The 22,818-nt window shown below is 40.8% G+C and overlaps 1 protein-coding gene across 3 annotated transcripts in view; it reads right to left on the reverse strand.

Annotated features, from left to right (window-relative positions):
* Window positions 1-22,818, reverse strand: part of CELF2 (CUGBP Elav-like family member 2) — a 528,392-nt gene that overhangs the window by 389,854 nt on the left and 115,720 nt on the right. For all 3 annotated transcript variants that reach the window (XM_059912093.1, XM_059912095.1, XM_059912097.1), the window contains exon 2: window positions 6,354-6,389. The gene's annotated coding sequence lies outside the window, so the exon portion shown is untranslated. The remainder of the gene's footprint in view (window positions 1-6,353; window positions 6,390-22,818) is intronic.

Consider the following 22,818-nt stretch of genomic DNA (forward strand, 5'->3'; position numbering starts at 1 on the left):
CACTCCTTACATACATAAAGCCATTTTCCCCCTACCCTGACTCCTTCCTTTCTTCTTGATGGCAGAACATGACTCCCATTATAAAGGCTGCCAAAACCAGAAACCCCATTTCCCCTCCATAAGAGCTTAGGCATAGGCAAGAAATTCTTTCCTAAAATAGAAATACATGAGAAAAAAAATGCCCTTCTTCACTAGATGTGGTCATGTCTCCATGTGATGGCTGGAGCTGTGTCTCCATGTGATGGCTGGAGCTGTGGCAGTCATATTGTGAGCATGAGGCACATCCTACCCAAGATGCTGAGGATGGCAGAGGAGGAAGAGAATACACCAGGGCACCACGTTAACCTTGGGTCTTCTCAGACCTCTTGAACTATAGCTACAAACTCAATATGCAGTTTCCACCCTGATACAGCTACAGTGCCTTTTATTAAATGGATTCAACCTGGGAAAAATAATAAAGATACTGTAAGAGAAAGATTCATGCAGGAAAGAATTCAGTCATAGACTATGAGTGGGGGATACGCTGTAAAAGATTAGTAGGTGAGCGTTGGAGCAGGGAAGAATACTTCTTACCAACTGCAAGTGTGGCCTCAGAGTCGGTGTGCAGTATGATGGTGGGTGCTGGAAGCAGGAAACTGGGCAGTGTAAGGTTTGGAAAACAATCACTTAAACCAGAGGCTTGTTTTCTATTGTTAGCCAAATAGTGAATCTGAGACAGGGGAGCTCTAGGGATTATAAGGTCTGGGAGTACCATGGGGTCCCATGTGGAGAATGTCAACCTTTTTTTCTTTCCCCAAATCCATTCCATCAATTTGCCCAGATGACCCTTTGTAAGCAACAGCTTAGAACACTCCCTGGATGAACAGTGTCAAAGAGAATAACAGCTCCTCAAACTGGTGTCTAAACCCTTCACATCAACCAGTGATCCTCCAAGCACCTCTTCTTGCCTCTGCATTCCATCCAACAAGATGGCACCACTTCCTGTTCCCTGCACACAGTCCCTGCACACCTGCCCTGGGTGACGATGTTCTCTCTGTGTGGAGCGCACAGCCCCCTCCACGCCACATGCTCAAACCTGACCCTCTGTCCAAGTCCTGCTCAGGAGGTTGACTCACGATGCTGTCCTTGCTTCCTCCAGTCAGCAGTATCCCATCTTGCTGCTGAAATCCCTTGGCACCTTTTGTTTATTTATATGACTTTGAACCCCTCTTATGGCATTAAACACTGTTCACCTAGCACTGTGATTATCTGTACCTGCTACACTAGACTACACTACTTAAGAGAAGAGATGATGATCAGTTTGTTTTCCACCACAGAGCCTATAACCATTTTTGGCACACAGCTAGCGTTCGATGCACCTTTGTTGAATTAATGAATAAATGACGGATGCTGTAGATATCAAACTGCACCAGACCTGGGTCCCAGGAATTTGAGAAAACTATTCTTTCTTAGGGATTATAAAGAAGATAGGAAATGTTCATCAGTTCTAGGTTACTTAGTAAAAGGTTGGCCTGGACATACCAACATTTTTTTTTTTCCTATTTCCTCCAGCCCCAGGCCCTGGCAACCACTTTTCCACTCTCTGCTTCTATGAGTTTGACTTTTTTTTAGATACTGCACATAAGTGATACCATGCGGTATTTGTCTTTCTCTGTCTGACTTATTTCAGTTAGCACAATGCCCTCAAGCTCTCTCCATGGTGTCACAAATGGCAGAATTCCTTCTTTCCCATGGTCGAATAATATTCCAGTGTATGTATACACCACAACTTCTTTATCCATTCATCCACTGACAGACACTTAGGTTGTTTCCATGTCTTGACTACTGTGAATACTGCTTCAATGAACATGGGAGTGCAGATATCTCTTTGAGATCCTGTTTTCACTTCCTTTTGATAAATACGCAGAAGTGGTAACACTGGATTATATGGTAGTTCTATTTTTAATTTTTTGAGGAACCTCCATACTGTTTTCCATAGTAGCTGCACCAATTTACATTCCCACCAACAGGGCATGAGGATTCCCTTTCTCCACATCCTCATCAACACTTGTTATCTCTTGTCTTTCTGATGACAGCCATTCTAAGAGATATGAGGTGATAGCTTACTGTGGTCTTGGTTTACATTTCCCCAGTGATTTGTGATGTTGAGCGTCTTTTCATGTACCTGTTGGCCATCTGTATGTCTTCTTTGGAAAAATGTCTATTCAGGTCCTCTGTCCATTTAAAAAATCAGATTGTTGGATTTTTTGCTATTGAGTTGTGTGAGTTCTTTACATATTTTTGGATATTAGGTCCTTATTAGACATATAATTTGCAAATATTTTCTCCCATTCCATAGGCTGCCTTTTCATTTTGTTGATGGTTTCCTTTGTTGTGCAGAAGCTCTTTAGTTTGATGTAGCCCCACTTGTTTACTTTTGCTTTTGTTGCCTTTGCTTTTGGTGTCACCAACATTCTCATCTTCTAATTTCTAGAGTTCTTTCAGAAGATAGCACCTTAATTGAGGACAATGAGAAATACGAGATTCTGTCACCTACGAAAGCCCCCCACAGGGGAGTGAACACCTAACTGAAAACCCACAGAGCACAAGTGGTGAGCTGAGCTGGCAGAGATTGCTTTGATTCTCTTTGTCTCCACGTTTTCCCCTTGCTGCTACCTGACCAGTGATAACCATGACTGAGAAATCTGGTCAATCAGAGAGTTCAGTCTTGCCCTCCCACTGCATGGAATCTGTTGAGTTCAAATTTCAGATAACAAAGACCAATAACTGAGGACCAAAACTCCATGAGTGAAACTGCCACGTCATGACTTTTCTCTCTGAGAGTCACACCAACCAAGTAGCTCTAACTTCTTGGTAGAGAAGCTCAAATAATAATCTGATGGTGTACAGTGATTTCTAGGCCTTGGGTATTCCACTGCTTCCGATGAATACTTGTTTCCTAACCCCCTCTGAGGAGGCACAGAAAAAAGATCAAGTTATTGGATTAAAATAGAAGAAAAAAGGTTAAGTGTTTCTTCCATAACTTTAATCTTTGGCCCCTGCTTCCATTGGTTTCTGCTAAAATCCAGTAAAAAATCGCATCTTATTTACATATTTAATTATTGTAAGCTTCATTTACAAATACTTAATGTGTTTCAGAGAGCATCCTGACTTCTGGGTGCTGAGCTTTAAAAACTGCTCATGAATCTCCACTGTAGTCTGTAAGATGCTCCTATTAAGGCCTGTTAAATAGCTTTATTTTCTATATTGTTTAGTTTATGTTGAGAAACAGTAGACTATGTTTAAGGAATTAAAATGCTCTCTCTTTTTCATAAACAGCCACTAATATTACAGGATAACAGTAAAACCTCTGTTAATATACACCTTGTTTACACCTTTACTCTGCTATCCAAAATAAAGTTTTCCTCTGTATAGTCATCCTTTATATTAAAACCCCAGCTTATCATAACTAATTTAGTGCCTCCATTCCATTTGAACAATTGGGATTTTACCATGATTTAATTAAAACACATCTACCTAAACTAAAAACTTTGCACCATTGAAAAAGGTCTTGAAAGGCATGCTTGCAATGGAGAAAAACAATTGTCCTTTGCTACAGCAAAATAAAGCACAGAGTCATATGTAAGATTAAAAATGATCCTCTTCACAGCTCAAGAAATGGACCCATACATCCCTTTGCCAGAACACTTCAAGATTAAGAGGACAGCATGAGCGGAACATGTAGCCAGCTTAAATATTTGTTTTAATCCCGACAAGATCATCGGTTTTAATATTTATAATATAATTACAATGCTTTACACATTGCTCATATAATCTAGTTTTTTCCTGGTGACATATTATTACCAGGCTTTAATTTCAGCAATGGCAAGAATTCATAGACACATTTAGGTTACCATTCGTAATGAAAGACAAACCAGGTGTCTGTTCAAGTACCTTGTACATGTATTTCATCTCAACCTCGATGCATTTTTAACAACCAATACACAATCCACTGCTGTATGATTTGTACATATTCACAGAATAGTATCAACCAGTGGCCAGCTATGTAAAGCAACTAAAGTTGAAATACCCCATCTCTGTGCAATATTTATAAATGGCCTTTCAGAAAATTTCAAGACAGTCAAAGCCAAGGAAAACCAAAGCATAAACTTGCTATAAAACACCGTCCTCCTTTCCAGCCACATATCACAAGTTAGCAGTTGCCTGAATTGCAATTTTCCATTTTTCCTAGATGTCACCGCATAAGCACACTTTTATGACTAAAAGGATAAAAACCCCAACGTGTCATGTTCCACTAATCATTAGCCAACAAACAAACCGAGTTAATGACAGGTGCCTTGTTCTAAACGCACCAAGGTTTTCCAGGGTTCATTTGCACTTTCCCAGTGACAGGCTGAAGAAATTAGAAAAAAAAAAAAAAAAAAAGGCTGAAAGTTGAACAACTGATTGAATTCTACAAGACTGTAAAACAAACAAACGTTAGCAGAAGAAATAGTCTGGATGGCAAGAGAAGTTTTCATCATCAAATAATCACATTCATGGTAATGTGAAGAAAGGAAAGAACTGTCAATGGATAGTGTCCCAAACTGCCCCCAGAGAAAGTCAAAAGAATACCTGAAGCTACATTAGAAGAATAATTGAGAAATAACTGACATACTCATGCCCTTACCACCACATATTTCAATGAATGCACACTGCAGTTAGAATGGGATTGGTGTCGTGTTTATTCTCAACACAATGCAATATCAGAGTAACAAAAATTCATGGAAAAAAACAATAAGTAGGCTCATTACTAAAATACCTCCCACAAAACTCACGAAGAGAGCAGACTCCCTCCAGTAATAAACCAGCCACAACAGAAGATCATGCGAGGTGAATGTGGGAATTGCCACTTGGTATTCACAACAGAACAGTACTTAATAGAATTCAGGGTGCACACCAGATTTCGCAGACATCTCAGTAATTTATATCTGCATGATTACAGCTCCGTGTGGGTGTCATCTGACAACACGCGGGTGGCCCACTCCTTAGCCATTCTAGAAAAGTTTAAAAGTCATCCTTCATTCCATTATTTGGGGATTAACTTCTGCACCACAAACATGGGCAGATACACAACTCTCTCTCTTCCAGAAAATGACAAGGTGCCTCGGTCTTCGCACTGGACTCTCTCCAGAGTGAAAGCACCATGACAAACAAACTCAGCTGCGACACATACACCAGAACACAGGCACACTTTTAACCCTGTAAACTAGCACGCGGTTGAAATGCTTCTTTGGGATGTTATCCAAAGAATTAAGACATACAGTAATTTAAATATTTGGATCACAGTAAACAGTTTTTTAGCCACGTTAATCATGATCCTATAAGCAAAGATTTTCTTTACATTAAAAAAAAAAAAAAAAAAAGCAACCAAAGGTGCTTATCTCCTGGAACAGATGGTGACAATATGTACCCTCCCCCGATTCCCTAATGCTGTTCATCATCACATTCTGTAAGCTCTTCTTTTTCTGGTTCTTGAGATTCTCTTGACTTCTGTTTCCAACACTTCCCAGGCAAAACCCTATGCCCTATTAATTCATTCACAGACAGTTACCAAGCACCTTCAAGGACTCAGGCGTGATACTAGGTGCTGTACGTGATGCCCAGGAAAATATCTCTTAAAACATTTCCGCTCCCTTTCTTTCTTTTTCTCCTTTCTTCTAATAAATAGTGGTAATCATTTCTGATGGCTAGTTGTCTATAATTGGCATCCTGCAATCATCTCTTATTTCATATAGTGACATAAGATATCCAGAATATGTTAAAGACATCGATCAATTTATATATTGATTTCTTTCCCTGGTGAGACAGTAACGAGGTATTTAAATGATGATATGAATTACAAATGCATTTATATATCATCAAAACTATGATGTAAGTTCTCTAGAGGAAGCTCAAAATTTTCACAAGTCTATAAATCCTTGAACACAATACTACTAATGAATATACTGAAGAAAAAAACAATTCAATGCACCTTTAGATTACCAATAACCATAAATATAATAAAGGAAGTGGCATACTTATGAGTTCTCCAGAGAAAATAGCTCCAATATACTTATGGGTACATGTGATATAACTTCCAAGGGATGAGAATGATTTCTAAGTCATATATGGACATCACCCTCATTACCTCTTGGTTACATCACTTATATGCGACTCATACACCGTTTTTGGCATTTACACGGTGAAGCATGAGGTCTTAAAATCTAACATGAGGAAGAGAAAATGAAGAAGACCTCTCCAAGGCGACACAGGTCTTCTGTCAGGGGGTGCATCAGAACTCAGGTACAGAATAAGCCAAGTGTGCTGCTTACCTTGGTAGACTTCCAGCTAATTCTGTGGTTGTCTCTCTGGAAGAAAAAGAAGATAAGCATGATTAGCTTATTTTAGTAAATTATAAAAATGTGTTTAATAAAACCACAATCCAATGCGTCAGGGCATTCTGGAATCATATGGGTGCAGAGGATACTGTATATGCAGCTGTTTAGAAATTTAAAATCGATTCATCACATTTCTGATTAATTCCCATAAATGTTTCAATGGTTACTTCCCAAGGAAATTTTATACACATGCAAAATATCTGCCTCTGCTTTCTGGTGGTAGAGCTCAAGTGAGTTTAAAACATTCAAATTTTAAAATGTACGACATACAGAAGGAAAATAGGAGGGAAAAGAGTCCCAAACTGCATTTGGATGTTTTCCACTGAAACAAAGCACATTGTACTGTCTTTCCAAGAATCATTTAGGAACGAATTCATTGGAGGGTGTGTCTTCGTGTTGATCTCTGTCACCTGAGGTTTATGAAGGAACACGTACAGCACAAAATCCTATTATTTTAGTAGCAAATTGCTGTTTTTCATTTCTTTGTTGTAATCTCAGACCAGTTGGGATGGTTGAAGGCAGATGCTATCACAATTCAAACGGCAAAAAGATGTCACTGAGGGAAGCCCTGCAGCACATGAGTAAGAGTGACCAGAGATACATTTCAGAGCTTACTTTTTCCTAATTGCAGTATCTTATCTTTCGATTACAGATGTGTTCTTGGAAGGAATGGGAAGCAAGAAGGAGGAGGAGGAGATGGAACCTTACTGCTGAGATATTCTAAAAGTGGAGGAGGGCTTAACTTGAGACTGAGGGACGCAAGGTATAATTTTTAGGAACAGTGGTGCATAATATTCTTCATGTCACGTAATCGCTTTAAGAATCTCATAAGAAGAGGTGATATATACATATACAAAGGAATACTACTCAGCCGTAAAAAAGAATGAAATAATGCCATTTGCAGCAACATGGATGGACCTAGAGATTGTCATACTGAGTAAGTCAGACCAAGACAAATATCATATGATATCACTTATATGTGGAATCTAAAATATGACACAAATGAACTTATTTACAAAACAGAAACAGACTCACAGACATAGAAAACAAACTTATGATTACCAAAGGGGAAAAGGGTGGGGAGAGATAAATTAGGAGTTTGGGATTAGCAGATACACACTACTATATATAAAATAGATATACAACAAGGTCCCATGTATAGCACAGGGAGCTATACTCAAAATCTTGTAATAAACTATAAAAGAAAAGAAAAAAAAGAATCTCATTAAAGATACAAACATCTTACATAGAAAAAAATGATACACACATACACAAAATGTGGTGTACAATTATAATTGTCGTGGACCTCCGAAAGCTCATATGTCAACGCTGGGTTAAGAATCTCACCTTGAAACTCACATTGTCTTTACATACGCATCTTGTCGATCCAAATAGAGGACTTCCTCCCGGCTTCTAGAACTCCCCCCCCCTCACCTATTGTCTGTGACAGCACCTGGGCACTTTAGGGACATGCTGGTTCCCCTGGAGCCATGCTGCCTTAAAAATATAAGTGATTGGGCTTCCCTGGTGGCGCAGTGGTTGAGAATCTGCCTGCCAATGCGGGGGACACGGGTTCGAGCCCCGGTCTGGGAAGATCCCACATGCCGCGGAGCAACTGGGCCCGTGAGCCACGATTGCTGAGCCTGCACGTCTGGAGCCTGTGCTCCACAACAAGAGAGGCCGTGACGGTGAGAGGCCCGCGCACCGCGATGAAGAGTGGTCCCCGCTTGCCGCGGCTGGAGAAAGCCCTCGCACAGAGGTGAGGACCCAGCACAGCCAAAAATAAATAAATAAATAAATTTTAAAAAATGTTTAAATGTAAGTAATTAAAAAATATATATATATATATATATATAAGTGATTATAATTTCAGCTCCCATAGAAATGTTCTTTCCTAAATAACCACATAATATTAAACCTTCAGCCTTCATTGCTATTGGCTTTCGAGAGAATGTTTCCATTCCTTCAACAAAACCATAGTTGAAAGCACTGTCCACTACACAGCTGAAGGCCTCACATGTATTCATCTAAGAATTTAGTACCTGCCTAAGAAATTTCTCTTTCAAAACAGAATCTGGAATTGTGGGTACCCCCCAGCTAAGAAGCACCCCTCCCTCTAGTCTTCCTTTATAACATGGATCACAACGGAAACACCTTTTGAATTCTATTTTATTATTTATCACTTCGTCACTTGAGACCAACACACATGAGGACACAATCAGTATTTGTTCAGTTTGTAAGGAATGAATTAATGAACTTCTCTGACCTTCTTGTTGACCTTGAGGGCTAGATCTATGTTTAGAGCTTGATCACAGTAACAGCAGCATCCCAGAGTTAAAGTACAGTGACCTTGCCTTCTTTCTAATCTTCTAACTCTTTATTTTTGGCCCCAGACTGTACATATTTAAATATTATGGGTCCCCCTGGTATCTTTTAAAACTACATTGGACTTATATTATAATAAATCCAATTAAACCACAGTAGGGCAGAACTTCTCAATCTGGGCACTATCATGACATTTGAGGCCAAACAATCCTTTCTAGTGAGGAGCTGTCCTGTGCTTTGCAGATGTTCACCAGCATCCCTGGCCTCTACCCACTAGACGCCAGTGGTATCCCCCCTCCCAGACTGTGACAATCAAAATGTCTCCAGACATTGCCAAATGTCCTCTGGGGGCTAAACTGCCCTCGGTGGGGAACCACTGCAACAGAACAACAGAGGCCAAGGGTCTGCAACTGACCTCCGTTTCAAAACCTTCCTGGATTAACCAACAGTCTGTATTCTCTTGGAAAAACACAGTGGCTGAGCCCCCTCAAGAGCGCCTGTTTCACTTTGCTCCCACCACCTAAGCTTGCACACTCACCAGGAGTATGTTGTGTTTGCTCCCCCACCCGTTTACGTTAGGACTCCTTCTACTCTTTAATTAAACGTGATGTAAAACCAATGAAATAGGAGTACGGAAAAGTTCTTGTTTCTATGAAAACTAAGTTGGGTTCTTTGGAAAAACTAAAAATGACAAGTAGCTTATCAATGAAAAAATGCTGCCTGCCATATCAGTAAACAAAGGATGTTGCAGCCATCAAGCCATCACGTTATAGCCGCCCTCACGGAACTCAGGATAGAAACAGAATGTCCACCATCTAGCAGTCAGCCAGCTGCAGCCACCCCCGGTGATGTACCCAGAGGAGACTCAGGATGAGAAAGCACAGGATACTGGCCTCAGATAGCTGAGGTGCCTATCAAAGGAATTCAGTGAGTCCAGACTCTTGCATCTTCCCACACATAAAAAAGCGCTAAATTTCTTAACTTGAGATATCTGGTTTTCTTTAATTAACAGGAATCTTTTGATGTTCCAACACCTGGTCTTTGTTGTAAAAACTCCTATATGTCCTGGCTCCTCCTTTACCTCATTGGAGCAGTCCCTCAGAGCTATTTGAGAGGTTGTGTCCCGGGCTTAAGTCCTCAGTTTTGTCCACCAAATAAAACATAATTCTCAACTTTTAGGTTGTGCATTTTTTTTCAGTCGACAAGCTTAAGAAAAACTGATGGTAGATTAGGTCTAGGGACAAGACAACTATAAATATTGGGGAGAAAAAAGACGTGGTTGTTACAAGTTTCTCCAAGTTCTTGTTCCTCTTAAAAAGTAAACTAGAGGGACTTCCCTGGTGGCACAGTGATTAAGAATCCACCTGCCAATGCAGGGGACACAGGTTCGAGCCGTGGTCCGGGAAGATCCCACATGCCACGGAGCAACTAAGCCCACGTGCCACAACTACTGAGCCTGTGCTCTAGAGCCCGTGAGCCACAACTACTGAGCCTGCATGCCACAACTACTGAAGCCCGCGTGCCGAGAGCCCGTGCTCTGCAACAAGAGAAGCCACCGCAATGAGAAGCCCGCGTACCGCAACGAAGAGTAGCTCCTGCTCGCTGCAACTAGAGAAAGCCTGCGCACAGCAACAAAGACCCAATGCAGCCAAAAATAAAGAAATAAGTTTACTAAAAAAAAAAGTAAACTAGAAATTCCTAGATGGTGAATTATAGGTGTGATTTATACACAAAAGACAATGCAGAATTCCTCTCATCCATAGACTCAAGGCATCGGCCTTGCCTTTACAGTAAAAGACAAATGCTAGAAAAAAAGTTATGCTTTCCACATATTTAGCACCAGCAGGGGAAAATTTATGTTTTATACAACCACGTTCTCAAAAATTTACATTATAATGACAGACATTATTTCATAGGAAAAGTAATTTTTGTTGAACATGAATGAATGAGTGAATACAGTTTAAATTACAAGATGTTACCAAAAAAACCTGATGATTCCATCAGAACACGTAGCTCCACGATTTTAAAAAAAATACAAAGAAAGAACCACTGTATTTGGCAGTAGTAATGTGGCAAGGATTCACCAACCAATTGCTATTTTTGAGATCATCAGAACACAGAGCTTTTAAAATAATAACTTGTTCATTTTTACCGTTTTATTATTGCTAACAAATCATCTGAATTATTCACATTTTCATGAATTCATACCTTTTGTAAAGAAACCCTTGAGGAAAATAAACGTAGCATAATATGCTATGCTTCATCTAGATAATGTTCCTTCATAACCCAATTGAGAGAACTTAAAGATACTGTACGAAAAAATTTTAGGGCAGTAAAACTACTCTTATGATACCATACTGGTAGACACATGTTATTAAACATTTATCCAAGCCCAAAGAACGTACAGCACCAACAGTGAACCCTAATGTAAACTATGGACTCTGGGTGATGAGGACATGTCAGTGTAGGTCTGTCAGTCGTAACAAATGCACCATCTGGTGGGCGTGTTGATAATGTAGGGGGCCATGCGTGGGGTGGGGGGCAGGGGGCATATGGGAAATCGCTCTACCTTCCCCTCAATTTTGCTATAAACCTAAAACTGCTCTAAAAAATAAAGTCCACTGAAAAAAAGATGCCATAAAGACCATGCTTTTTCCAATGAACTTATATAGATTGCAATGTCCATTAATAACATTACTTTGTAAGCATAAATCATCTGCATCACTAATATTTATTTATCCAACATATTCACTGAACACTTACAATACATTCAACATGAACTGTGCCGGGTTCTTTCAGAGGCACCAAGAAAAATTAAATCCTGATCCTTCTTTCCAAGTGTTTACACCCCAATAAAGGATATTGTGTAAAGCATAAAGTGGTGAATACTTCTGAATTTTCCACTCGTGAAAGCTCCTCTAAGTCAAAGGTCACGTCTTACTCAAGATTTTGAATACTCAGTGCCTGGCACATACCAGACACTCAATAAATACGAGTGCAAGAGAACCATAAAACATTGTCTCATGGAAGCAACCTAAGTGTCCATTGCCAGATGAATGGATAAAGAAGATGTGGCACCAAGATATATACAATGGAATATTACTCAGCCATAAAAAGAAACGAAATTGAGTTATTTGTAGTGAGGTGGATGGACTTAGCGTCTGTCATACAGAGTGAAGTAAGTCAGAAAGAGAAAAACAAATACTGTACGCTAACACATATATATGGAATCTAAAAAAAAAAAAAAAAAAAAGGTTCTGAAGAACCTAGGGGCAGGACAGGAATAAAGACACAGACATAGAGAATGGACTTGAGGACACAGGGAGGGGGAAGGGTAAGCTGGGACGAAGTGAGAGAGTAGCATTGACATATATACACTACCAAATGTAAAACAGATAGCTAGTGGGAAGCAGCCGCATAGCACAGGGAGATCAGCTTGGTGCTTTGTGACCACCTAGAGGGGTGGGATAGGGAGGAGATATGGGGATATATGTATATGTATAGCTGATTCACTTTGCTATAAAGCAGAAACTAACACACCATTGTAAAGCAATTATACTCCAATAAAGATGTTTACAAATAAATAAATAAATAAATAAATAGAAAGTTTAAAAAAAAATTGTCTACTGGCAGGTAATTCCAGTCTCTTAATTTTCTAAAATGCCTGTTTTGTTATAGCAATATTTGGAGTTCAATTGCACTAGTTTTCTTTCCTTAGTTGTCATTACCAAGATAATCTGATTTCAAGAAGAGAGCAGAATGCTAAAAACTGAATGAAAACAATGATGAAAAAGATGACAAAGCAAAGTCATATGTTTCCAGAAACAGAATTGACCTAGGGGCTAAGAAATAGACCAAAATGACGGAGGGTGTGCGTTTCTGATAGGTTGCATATCCTTGGGCAATTCCTTCTGTCTCCTGGGGTCTCTCTAAGTCCCAGAATGGAATAATAATGCCTCCCTTTGATCTACAGTTGCTGGATCAATCATCAATGTGAACAAACAGGAAAGCTTTCTGCAAATTTGAAGTTGGGCTATAAATTCCATTTTATCAAAGGAAAAAACAAAAACAAAAACCAGAAGAGACAAGTACTTTTCAAAAGCAGACAAGTGTCCCGTGTGTATTACACAGTTTTTGTAGATTATTTAGCATTCCTTAAAAACAACTTTAATTTTAAATGTGTAGAACATTTGCCAGGGCGCACAGAATGATGCCAACTTTTCTTAGCTGTCTGAAACAGTGCTCTTCCTCATCCTCTCCTATCCCATCCCGCTCCTGAACTATGCAAACAGTTCTTTTTTTAGGATGTGTTGAAGCAAGAGCTATCTATTTCTGTGCAGCTTGCCAGTTCCCAAAATTAGCTGACAACTATAAAACAGAGGACATGAGAGCCCCCCTGTTAATTGTGTGTCAGCATGATAAATATTTTTAAGACCTGGAATGTCTCTCTCCAATGGTACCTCCAATTCTTCTAAAAGTACAAAGACTTTTTAAAAAAATGTTAAAATACCTTTTTTTAAATTGCCTGTCCTACAAATAAATGATTTAATGTTCTGATCGTAGGAGGAGTGAGGTTTTCTTTACTTCAATTAAGGGTGAAAGTAACACAATCAAGCAGATTTTGTTCTTTTTCTTCTCTTTTCATTTTTTCTTTTTCTTGGGGCAAATTGTGGGTCTTTAAAGTTGCATCTATTTCCAAATAATACATAGATAAAAAGATTAGCTTCAAGGCATCATTACATATTCATATATCATTTTAGAACAGTTAACTTTTTTTCCTATATGGTAAACCTTAGGTCTGGGAAATTTAAAACACCTTAGAGATTAACGTTACTTCTCTGGTAAAGAAAGCCCAAAGACACTGCTCCTTCCCCTTGCCCCAGCTTCTTTCTTTCCAATCATTTCTCTGAATTTCTCTTCTCTTTTGTTTGGTCCTTTGTTTCTTCTCTTCCACTTTTATCCTTCCTCAATTTTCACTCCCATGATTAAAATATGTGTGTGTGTGTGTGTGTGTGTGTGTGTAAACCCAAGCAATTACTCTCACATGGTGAAATCTACACACACACACACACACACACACACACACAGCCCATAGCTCACATTAATTGGGCACTTATTTAATACCAGCCCTTTTTCTAGGCCATTTACATGCATTCACTCACTTAACCCTTCTAAAAGCCTCATAAAGTCATTACTATGATTCAACTACAACAGAGATGAGGAAAATGAGACAGAAAAATGTTAAACAGCTTCCCGAGGCCACACAGCTAGTGAAAGACAGAGCCAGGATTTGAACCCAGGCATTCTGGCCCCAAAGCCCATGCCTGTGGTCACTATGCTACACTGCTGCTCAGTATCTACCAGATCTGATGTATCTATATTTTACATCCATTCATTGGTTCTGGATTCTGCACTAGAACAGAGAACAGCCACAAAAAATGGCCCCACTGTTGGAAACTTTACAATCTGGAAGGGGGAAACAGACAAAACACAAATTAGCAAATGAATATTTATCACTATCTTACATAGCATATGTCATGAAGAAGAATGAGTCAAGGTAGGAGATGGTACCTAACAGTAGGAGTTGTAGGGGGGCTATTATTTCTATAGTGGGGGCTAGTTCTATAGAGAGGGCTCTCTGAGGAATATGTGAAGGCATGAAACACAACCACTTCTACCCCCGCCTTCCCTTCTTAAGTCCCTTTCTTTCCTTTGCACTACTGCATTTCAATCTTCTTTTCGGCGAATATTCACTGGTACCAGGTGCATGGAGCAGGCTATACAAGATGGTGCTGTGGTTTTAAAAAAATGATAGACAGTATGGACCTGTACATTCCAAATACTGACAAACTAAAAGGGGAGACGAGACCCTTACAGAAACTCAGCCAGTCACTTAGAAAACTGCAGGTTTCGACAAGAGACACTTCACATCACAAGAGAGGCCGGCCAGCCTCTCAAATCCACTCCGGCGTGGAAATGAATGAAATGTCAGCCGGCAGCATCCACAGAAGTGGTTCCGCCTGCAGACCGACTTCACGAGAGGTACCACTCCAAGCTCCTTCTGCCGAGCCTGCGCTCCCAGAAGTTAAACCTCCCATGCCTGAGTTTTAAAAAATTAAGTCCACCAGGTAGAGTTTCTCTTTATATCACTTTGGTATTTAGCTCAGGCTGAGGGCAGGCACTATGGGGAGATGGGACTTCTGCCCACCAAATCGTTAGGAAACAGGGTCATACTGGGGGGTTATGGGGAACTAGCACCTGGCAGCAGGCACACATGCCACGTGGGTTGTCAGAAGACTTGCTGCACGAAGATTAACTTCATCTCACCACTGATATATCCAGCCTCTTTCTGAATAGGCCAGTCCTATGTAGAGTCCTTGCTAAGATTGGATTTGGCTCCAGATTTCCTCAGATTATTTTAGTATTCTTCATATAAAACAGCCACAAATGTGTGCCTCTGGCTGTGTTCTTGTGCTCATGGGGCCTTGAGAACACAATCACCCAAGGTTTCTCTTAATCAAATCTGCCACAGATACCGTGGTGCTCCAACTGTCACCTGTGAGTCGGGCCACTGTTCAAACAGCACTGCCATCCCTTCTGTCATTGGGAGATGGTGTAAAGGGCTTTTGTCTTCTCTTCTTTCAAAAATGTCATCTTGACACTTAGCTCAGGAATGCACCTGAGAAGAAGAGGCCTGTCCTGGACTTTGCTGGTGGAATCAGGAGAAGGAGAATTATGTCTCCACACTCACAGGTTTACCTCTTAATCATCGTACTCCTGCTCTGTGAATCCACCACGGTTAAATGTTATGATCTGGTAAGAACCTGAATCAGCCATACTTCAAACACTCAGCTTCTACCAGGGGAAGAGGGTGTCAGGTTACTACAAGACCTCTGCATTTAATATTGCTTTATCATTGGGCCCGAAGCTGTACTGCAGTTCATAAGTGAGCTTCTTAAGGGAAAATATGCCCCCCACATTATTCACTGAAAATAAGTTTTTTCCTATTTTAAATCAGTTTAAAAGGAGGCCCATTGTGCACAAAAAGCCTAATTTTTCTCTCTTAGCTCCCAGGGACATAATATCACCAATAAGTCCTCTTAATGAGAGAAAATCATCCCCACTCCTGATAATTTCTGGATCAAAGAGGGATTTGCAAATACCAGCCTGCACTGTAATGTTTGACTAATGGCCTAATCCATCAACTGACATGTATGGGTATTGAGTTCATTAGCATTTATCATTAGCATTTATTTATTAATTTGTTCAACAAATATTTCTACAGTTCCTACTATGTGCCAGTTTCTATGTGCTGGGGATGAAGTGTGAAATGAATAAACATGGATTTATAAATAAACAAGGCTGACCATCCAGTGAGGAAGCCATCGCAACAAACTCTCACACACAGGCATGCCTACGCGTCAACAGCAGGAAGAGATTTTATCCGCCCCTATTCCATGATGATCCCCTTCTGCGGAGGTGTTTGGGAAAACAAATCCAGAGCGACTTCATAAGTATAATGACACCAAAGTCCTGCCTGATGAAACAGACTTTAGCAAGAGGAAGGATATTCTGTCTTACAGATGCTGTCCTTTCCAAGAATCTGAAATACAAAAGTCACTGCCCAGTCAGAGGCATATGTGAGAGATTGCAGGAGGACATTGTGGGCTTGCCCAGAATGGGTTCTGGGCTGGGGGAGGGCAGCAGAAGACCAAAGACACAGGGAGGATGGGGGGAGGCAGGGAGAAGGAGAAGGTGGTGGCTTCTGACAGCCAGTCAAACTCCATGGGAGATAGAGCAACGTACTGAAAAAAGGTGGAGAGATGGGTTACACCAGCTCTTGGACCCCTGGCTGGAGACTGGCTAGGAGTCCAATTACTTCCTCCCCCCTTTACAGACAGGCCCCGCAAGCCCTGCCAGGCACTGGGGGCTATCGGGCTTTGAGGAACACAAGCTGGAGCTCAGGCCTCTTGGCCTTGTTTGCTTCCACCCAAAAGCCCGAGTAAGGACCAGATAGATATGCTTCTGTTTGGGGTGCAGAGTGTCCACAAGGCCAGCACCTCAGAGGGTGCTTCTGTGTGGTCCTGGCCTCCAACCTGCTGTCAGGGATGGGTCTAAGGCCAAGGCATTAAAATTTTTTTTAATTAGTAATTAAAAATTTGTTAATTAAATTAGAATAAGTAATTTTTTAATTAAAAAAATATACCAGAAATTCTGTCAAAGCTTACTCTGGCTATAGGGTGGAAGGCTCGCAGCAGCCATCCAGGGACACTGAAAAGTAAGGATTGTTTTGATGTGATTTGGGGGAAACTTGGTTTTTTGTTGGTTTTCTATTTTTTTACTTTTCAGAACAGTGGCCATAGTAAGTACATAATAAAAATGCCTCTTTCTCCTGAAGCTAAAGAACTCACTTCTTCTCTCCAGTAGTGTCCAAGGCTGTATTCATTTTGTTTTTCAATCTGCCCCGATACAGTCTTGGATGAGGAACAGGATGGCGCTACCACGTACCACCCCTCATTTTGCAGACAAGTAAAGTGAGGCTCTAAGAGATTCAAGAGTTTGTGATCAAACAGTCAACTCAGGGACTCCTGCCCGGCCCTTCTGACTATAAAGGCAAGCAGGGAGGTCTGGGCAGAAACACAGAACTCCATCTGAGTTCTGAGCACAAAGGGAGGAGTGAGAGGAAAATTCTCCCATTCACAGCGTTCACCATTCTTAAATGTACCCGTTTGAAATAACACGACTCTGAGAGCTATCCACAGAGGGGTAGTTAAGGCTGTTTTAGATCCCTCACATCTTCCAGGTCGCTTCGTGGACCCTGCTGGGTAAATTAAATGTGGTATTCATCACTACCTCTGGAAATTCAAATCTGTGTATTCAATCATGGTGGGTCATGTCCAAATCTCTCCTTTAACAATTGCCAATATGCCTTTTTTGTGGCGATGGGGATTTTGAACCCATCCCAGATGAAATCTCCAACCTTCAACACATTCACAGATGACAATTATATCTCTACAATCACTAAAAAAATAAAATAAAATAAAACCAACAGAAACGGAATCAACAGTAAAAGAGCTGAACTATAGATAAGAGAATATTCATAAATCTATACCTCATCTCGTGAATGTGGGTGCACTGTCTGTATGCCAGGATTTCTTTAGCCATTGGTGATATTCAGCATATTGCAATCGAGTGCAATTACAGTTAGCTATAATTAAGAACAATTACAGCTTTTATTTCTCTACTTGTTCTTTAAAAGTACATGTGTAATAAAACTTTTTTTTACAAGGTGAAGAATATAATTATACATCCTTATAACGTCTCAAATAATTAGTCTGACTAAAGTTTCTTCTGGAACAATTTTCATTTTAACTGTCAGATCTGCCATTTATAGTCAACGGAACATAGTTTTTAAAAAATTCCATCATTAACCTTTTTCACCCCATATAGCTGTATATGTATTATTGGTATAAATGGAAGGTTTTAGGATTTAAAGCTCTAGGGCCTGCTCCAAGCTAGAAAACAATTTTCCCTTTTAGTTGTGTGTGTGTGTGTGTCCTTTAATTAAAAGAAAATAAAGAAATGCTAGCTTTGTAGAGTCTGTTTTCTTGCTCAGGATATTTGGGAAAAAAAAATTGCTTATGTTAGAAAGATATGTTCACTAGTTCTATATGACAGAACACTGTCTCTTTGTTTATTTATGGCATATTTACACAGTGCCTCAACTACGCAGTGCCAAAACTAAGAAGTCCCTGGATTGTGACAAATCTGTCTCTTGGTTTAGTAAATCATGAGGCACAAGGTCAGTATCAGCCAAACAGAATCAGTGACTAATTACTATCAGTGAAATGCTACCTTTTCATAAAACTAGACTCCAACTCAAACATACTTTATCACTGCCTCCCCCGCTAGACTGTAAAGTCTGACAGGCTCCTGTCCATCTCTATCACCGGCACCCAGAATGGAGAGTGGCTCTTATAAAGTGCTCAATAAATTGCATATGTTGAATCAATGAAGATGCAGTTCCTTCCCATTTATGTAGGGAATAATTGAAACTTAATCACCTGAATGACTCTGACGCTAGAAGAAAATTAGGTAATACCATGCTGGAAATTAAGGATATTTTCACCACTTATCTGGTTGAATTAGCTGTCCTGGGAAATAAATTGTTAGACAAAGTCTGTGCCCCTGGGAATGAGGGGCGGAGAGTTGGAACAGATCTTTTAAGGTCCTTTACAACCTTGAGATTATCTAACAGCTTACCAAACTTAGACCAACCTAAAGGCAATTAACATAAGCCTAAATAGGGCATGTGTAGTTGTGTGGAGGTAAATAAATAGCAGTCACATCCTTGAGACACACTATTAGTATCAAAGATGCTAATACACTGAGACATGGCTCTTGTTAAAAATCCCCTCAGTATTCAAAATACTGAGATAGATTTAGGTGCAACTAACACTTCAGAGTTTACCATTTATTCCACAACAGCCAGCAATGACCACGTTCTTACTATAGTTTGAACACTTAGCACTTTACATAAATTCCCCCTTCTATTCTCCACAACTGTTATTTATCATTATATCCATTTTTCAGAAGGAAACTGAGGCTCGGAGAAGTCAAGTAAATTTGAACCCAGGCCTGTCCAACCCTATAATAAATGATTAAGACAAGAAAACAAAACAACACATGGCTAATCATGGTCAAAAGACACCAAAAGTAGGATGATAATCTGGGTGGATCTCTATAGCAATCTAATGGCCAAAGTGAGAGAAACGGGGATCTAGGAAAAAAGTTTCACCCCCCAACTTTACTAATAGATCAACTTTTATCTTATCGGTTCTAGACACAGATACTTTCTGTGGAAAAGGTCTGAATGCACTGGAGGTTTTGGGGAGTAAATAAGAGGGTCAAACGGTGCTTCTCAGGGTCAGGCCTGGGGCTGAAGGTTAACCTACTTCTCGGTATCCACCGCCCCCCGCCCAACGCACGACAAGGCCTTGGAAATTCATCACAGCGCTGTGTGCTACGCAAATAATCCAAATGCCCACAAATAAGGCAATGGAATAACTGTGCTACACCCACACTGTGGACCGAATATGGAGCCTTTAGAAAGAACCAGGAAGCCTTGTTAAGTTCTCAAATGGACAGAATTCCAATGTATATTGAAGGATAAAAAGAATCAGCTGCAGAAAAATACGTTGGGTTTTAACGCTGCTGATTTTAAAAACAAACAGAACAAGATGTTCCATGGGTCCGTTTGAGAATGGAAAGGCAAACAAATAGACCTGGGAGGACGCACAGGAGGCGGAAAAGCGGTGACCTCTGCAGAAGAAGGAGAGGTGGGCATAGAACTTCTACACACAAAACTTTTTTTTTTTTTCTTTTTAAGGGCCGTGCAGCTAACCCGAGGGCCCCGAGGGTGGAGGGTCCTTTCCTGCGCAGCAGCTCTCGGGCGAGCGAGGGTGCAGGGTCGGCCTGAGAGGGAACAGCGGTGCGCACCAGGCTCTGCACGTGCTCCCACTCGCGACGCCCGCCCGCCGGGCCAACAGGGAACACTTACCCCGCCTGCCTCTGGGCCAGGTCCAGCCACAGCGCCAGCGGGTCGCTCATGGCGTCGGCCGTGCACGGGCCTGGCGATCTACCCGCCCGGGGAAGGGAGACAAGGAGCCCAGGTCGCCTACCAACAGCGGGCCTCCGGTCCGCTAGTGGCGCCAGGAGGGTCCCCAAGGCCCCTGTGCGCGCGGCTCGGCAGCACGCAGGTGCAATTCGGCGCCACGGGTCCAGGTCGCCCTCATCACCGGCCGCCAGGGGGTGCCTGGGGTGATGCGGTGGGGACACGTAGGACCAGAGGGGCCCATCCACAGAAAAGGCTGCTTATGCAAAAACTACTTTCACTCGGTCAGGCCGGCTTAAGAGCATGTAGAGAGATTCCTGACATGCATGCAAAGCCAATTTTGCATGTATTAAATCAATTTTATAAGTCCTCCGATAGCTTTCCTATTTAAAGGAGCCCTTTGGGGACGCTGGGTAAAGAATATGCTCCATCTCTCGCTTGTCTTATAACTTGGCATCTTCCTAAATCGGGCTTGCTTATTGGAAAGTTCTATAATGAACAGAATTCTCTACGGTAAGGGTTAAGTAGAAAGTGAGGAGGTATTTCTGCTAATAGAAAAAATAAGTCCGAGATGACAACTGTGGCCTGGGTTCTATGTGGAGTCCTTCACTTTTTCATCTAACGTCTGGGAGAAGAAAGTTTTTAGCTATTTCTAAGAGGGTGGACAGGTGCGACCCTGATGTTCCACAGATATCACAGACAAGTTGCAAAAAGTAAATGTTGCTGGAACCATCTGAACAAACATCCCAGTGGAACATGTCTGGTAGCTCATATGCCGAATCAGGGCCAGTCTTACTCAGATTGGGAAATATTGGGGAGCTTCAAGGAAATTCTTTCCTCTCAGTAACCTGGCCTCCCAGACTGCTTCCCTGAGAGCTGAAATTTCCCTCTCTCCCTCTCTCCCTCTCTCCTTCCTTCCTACCTTCCTTCCTCCCTCCCTCCCCCCCTTCCTTTCCTTTCTTCTCCTCCTCCTCCTCCTTTAGGAAGAGTTCATCTCTGCTTTACTAAGGTATAATTATGCACAATAAATTGAGTATACTTAAAGTGTGGGATTTGGTAATATTAGACATATGTATATACCCATGAAACTATTCCCACAATCAAGATAATGAAAATACCCATCCACCCCAAGAGTTTCCTTCTGCCCCATTGTAATCCCTTCCTCCCATCCCTCCCTCCATCTCCAAGTAACCACTGATCTGCTCTCTATCACTCCACATTAGTTTGCATTTCCTAGAATTTTCTATAAATAGAATCATACAGTATTACTTTTTTTAGTCTGGCTTCTTTTACTCAGCGTAATTATTTTGAGATTCAGACATGTTGTAGCCTGTATCAATAACTCCTTCTTCTTTACTGCTGAGCACAATACCCTGAATGTGCCACGGTTTGTTTATCCATTCTTTTCTTGAGGGACACGTGGGTTGTTTCCATCTTTTGACCATCACAGATAAAGCTGCTAAAAACATTCATGTACACATCTTAATATGGAAATTGTATGATTTCCTTTCTCCGGGTAAACATCTAGGAGTGGAATGGCTGTATCATATGGTAGGTGTATGTCTAATTTTTTTAGGAAACTGCCAAACGGTTTTCTAGGGTGACTGTCTCATTTTACATACCCACCAGGAGTGTAGGAGAGTATATGAGAGTCCCAGAAGTTCCCTCTACCATGATTTGGTATGATCAGTCTTTTTAATTTTAGCCTAGAAATTCTAATAGGTGTATAGTGGTAGTTCATTGTAGATTTAATCTGGCTTTCCCTAAAAACTAATGATGCTGATCATTTTTTCTTGTACTTATTTGACATCTTTATACCTTCTTTGGAGAAGTGCCTGTTCAAATCTTCTGTCCAATTTTTTAAAATTTTAGTTATTTGTTTTCTTGTTGCATTTTCAGGGTTCTTTATCAGATCCATAATTTACAAATGTCTTCTCCTAGTCTGTGACTTCTCTTTTCTTTCCCTTCATGATTTCTCTCAAAGAGAAGGATTTTTTTTAAGTCCAATCACAACTTTTATTTTTTTATTTTTATTTTTTTAACATCTTTATTGGAGTGTAATTGCTTTACAATGGTGTGTTAGTTTCTGCTTTATAACAAAGTGAATCAGCTACAAGTATACATATATCCCCATATCTCCTCCCTCTTGCGTCTCCCTCCCATCCTCCCTATCCCACCCCTCTAGGTGGTCACAGAGCACCGAGCTGATCTCCCTGTGCTATGCAGCTGCTTCCCACTAGCTATCTATTTTACATTTGGTAGTGTATATATGTCCATGCCACCCTCTCACTTTGTCCCAGCTTACCCTTCCCACTCCCTGTGTCCTCAACTCCATTCTCTATGTCTGCGTCTTTATTCCTGTCCTGCCCCTAGGTTCTTCAGAACCTTTTTTTTTTTTTTTTTTTTTTTTTTTAGATTCCATATATATGTGTTAGCATACGGTATTTGTTTTTCTCTTTC

The sequence above is a fragment of the Balaenoptera ricei genome, chromosome 2 (genome assembly GCF_028023285.1).
Source record: "Balaenoptera ricei isolate mBalRic1 chromosome 2, mBalRic1.hap2, whole genome shotgun sequence".
NCBI classification, from domain to species: domain Eukaryota; kingdom Metazoa; phylum Chordata; class Mammalia; order Artiodactyla; family Balaenopteridae; genus Balaenoptera; species Balaenoptera ricei.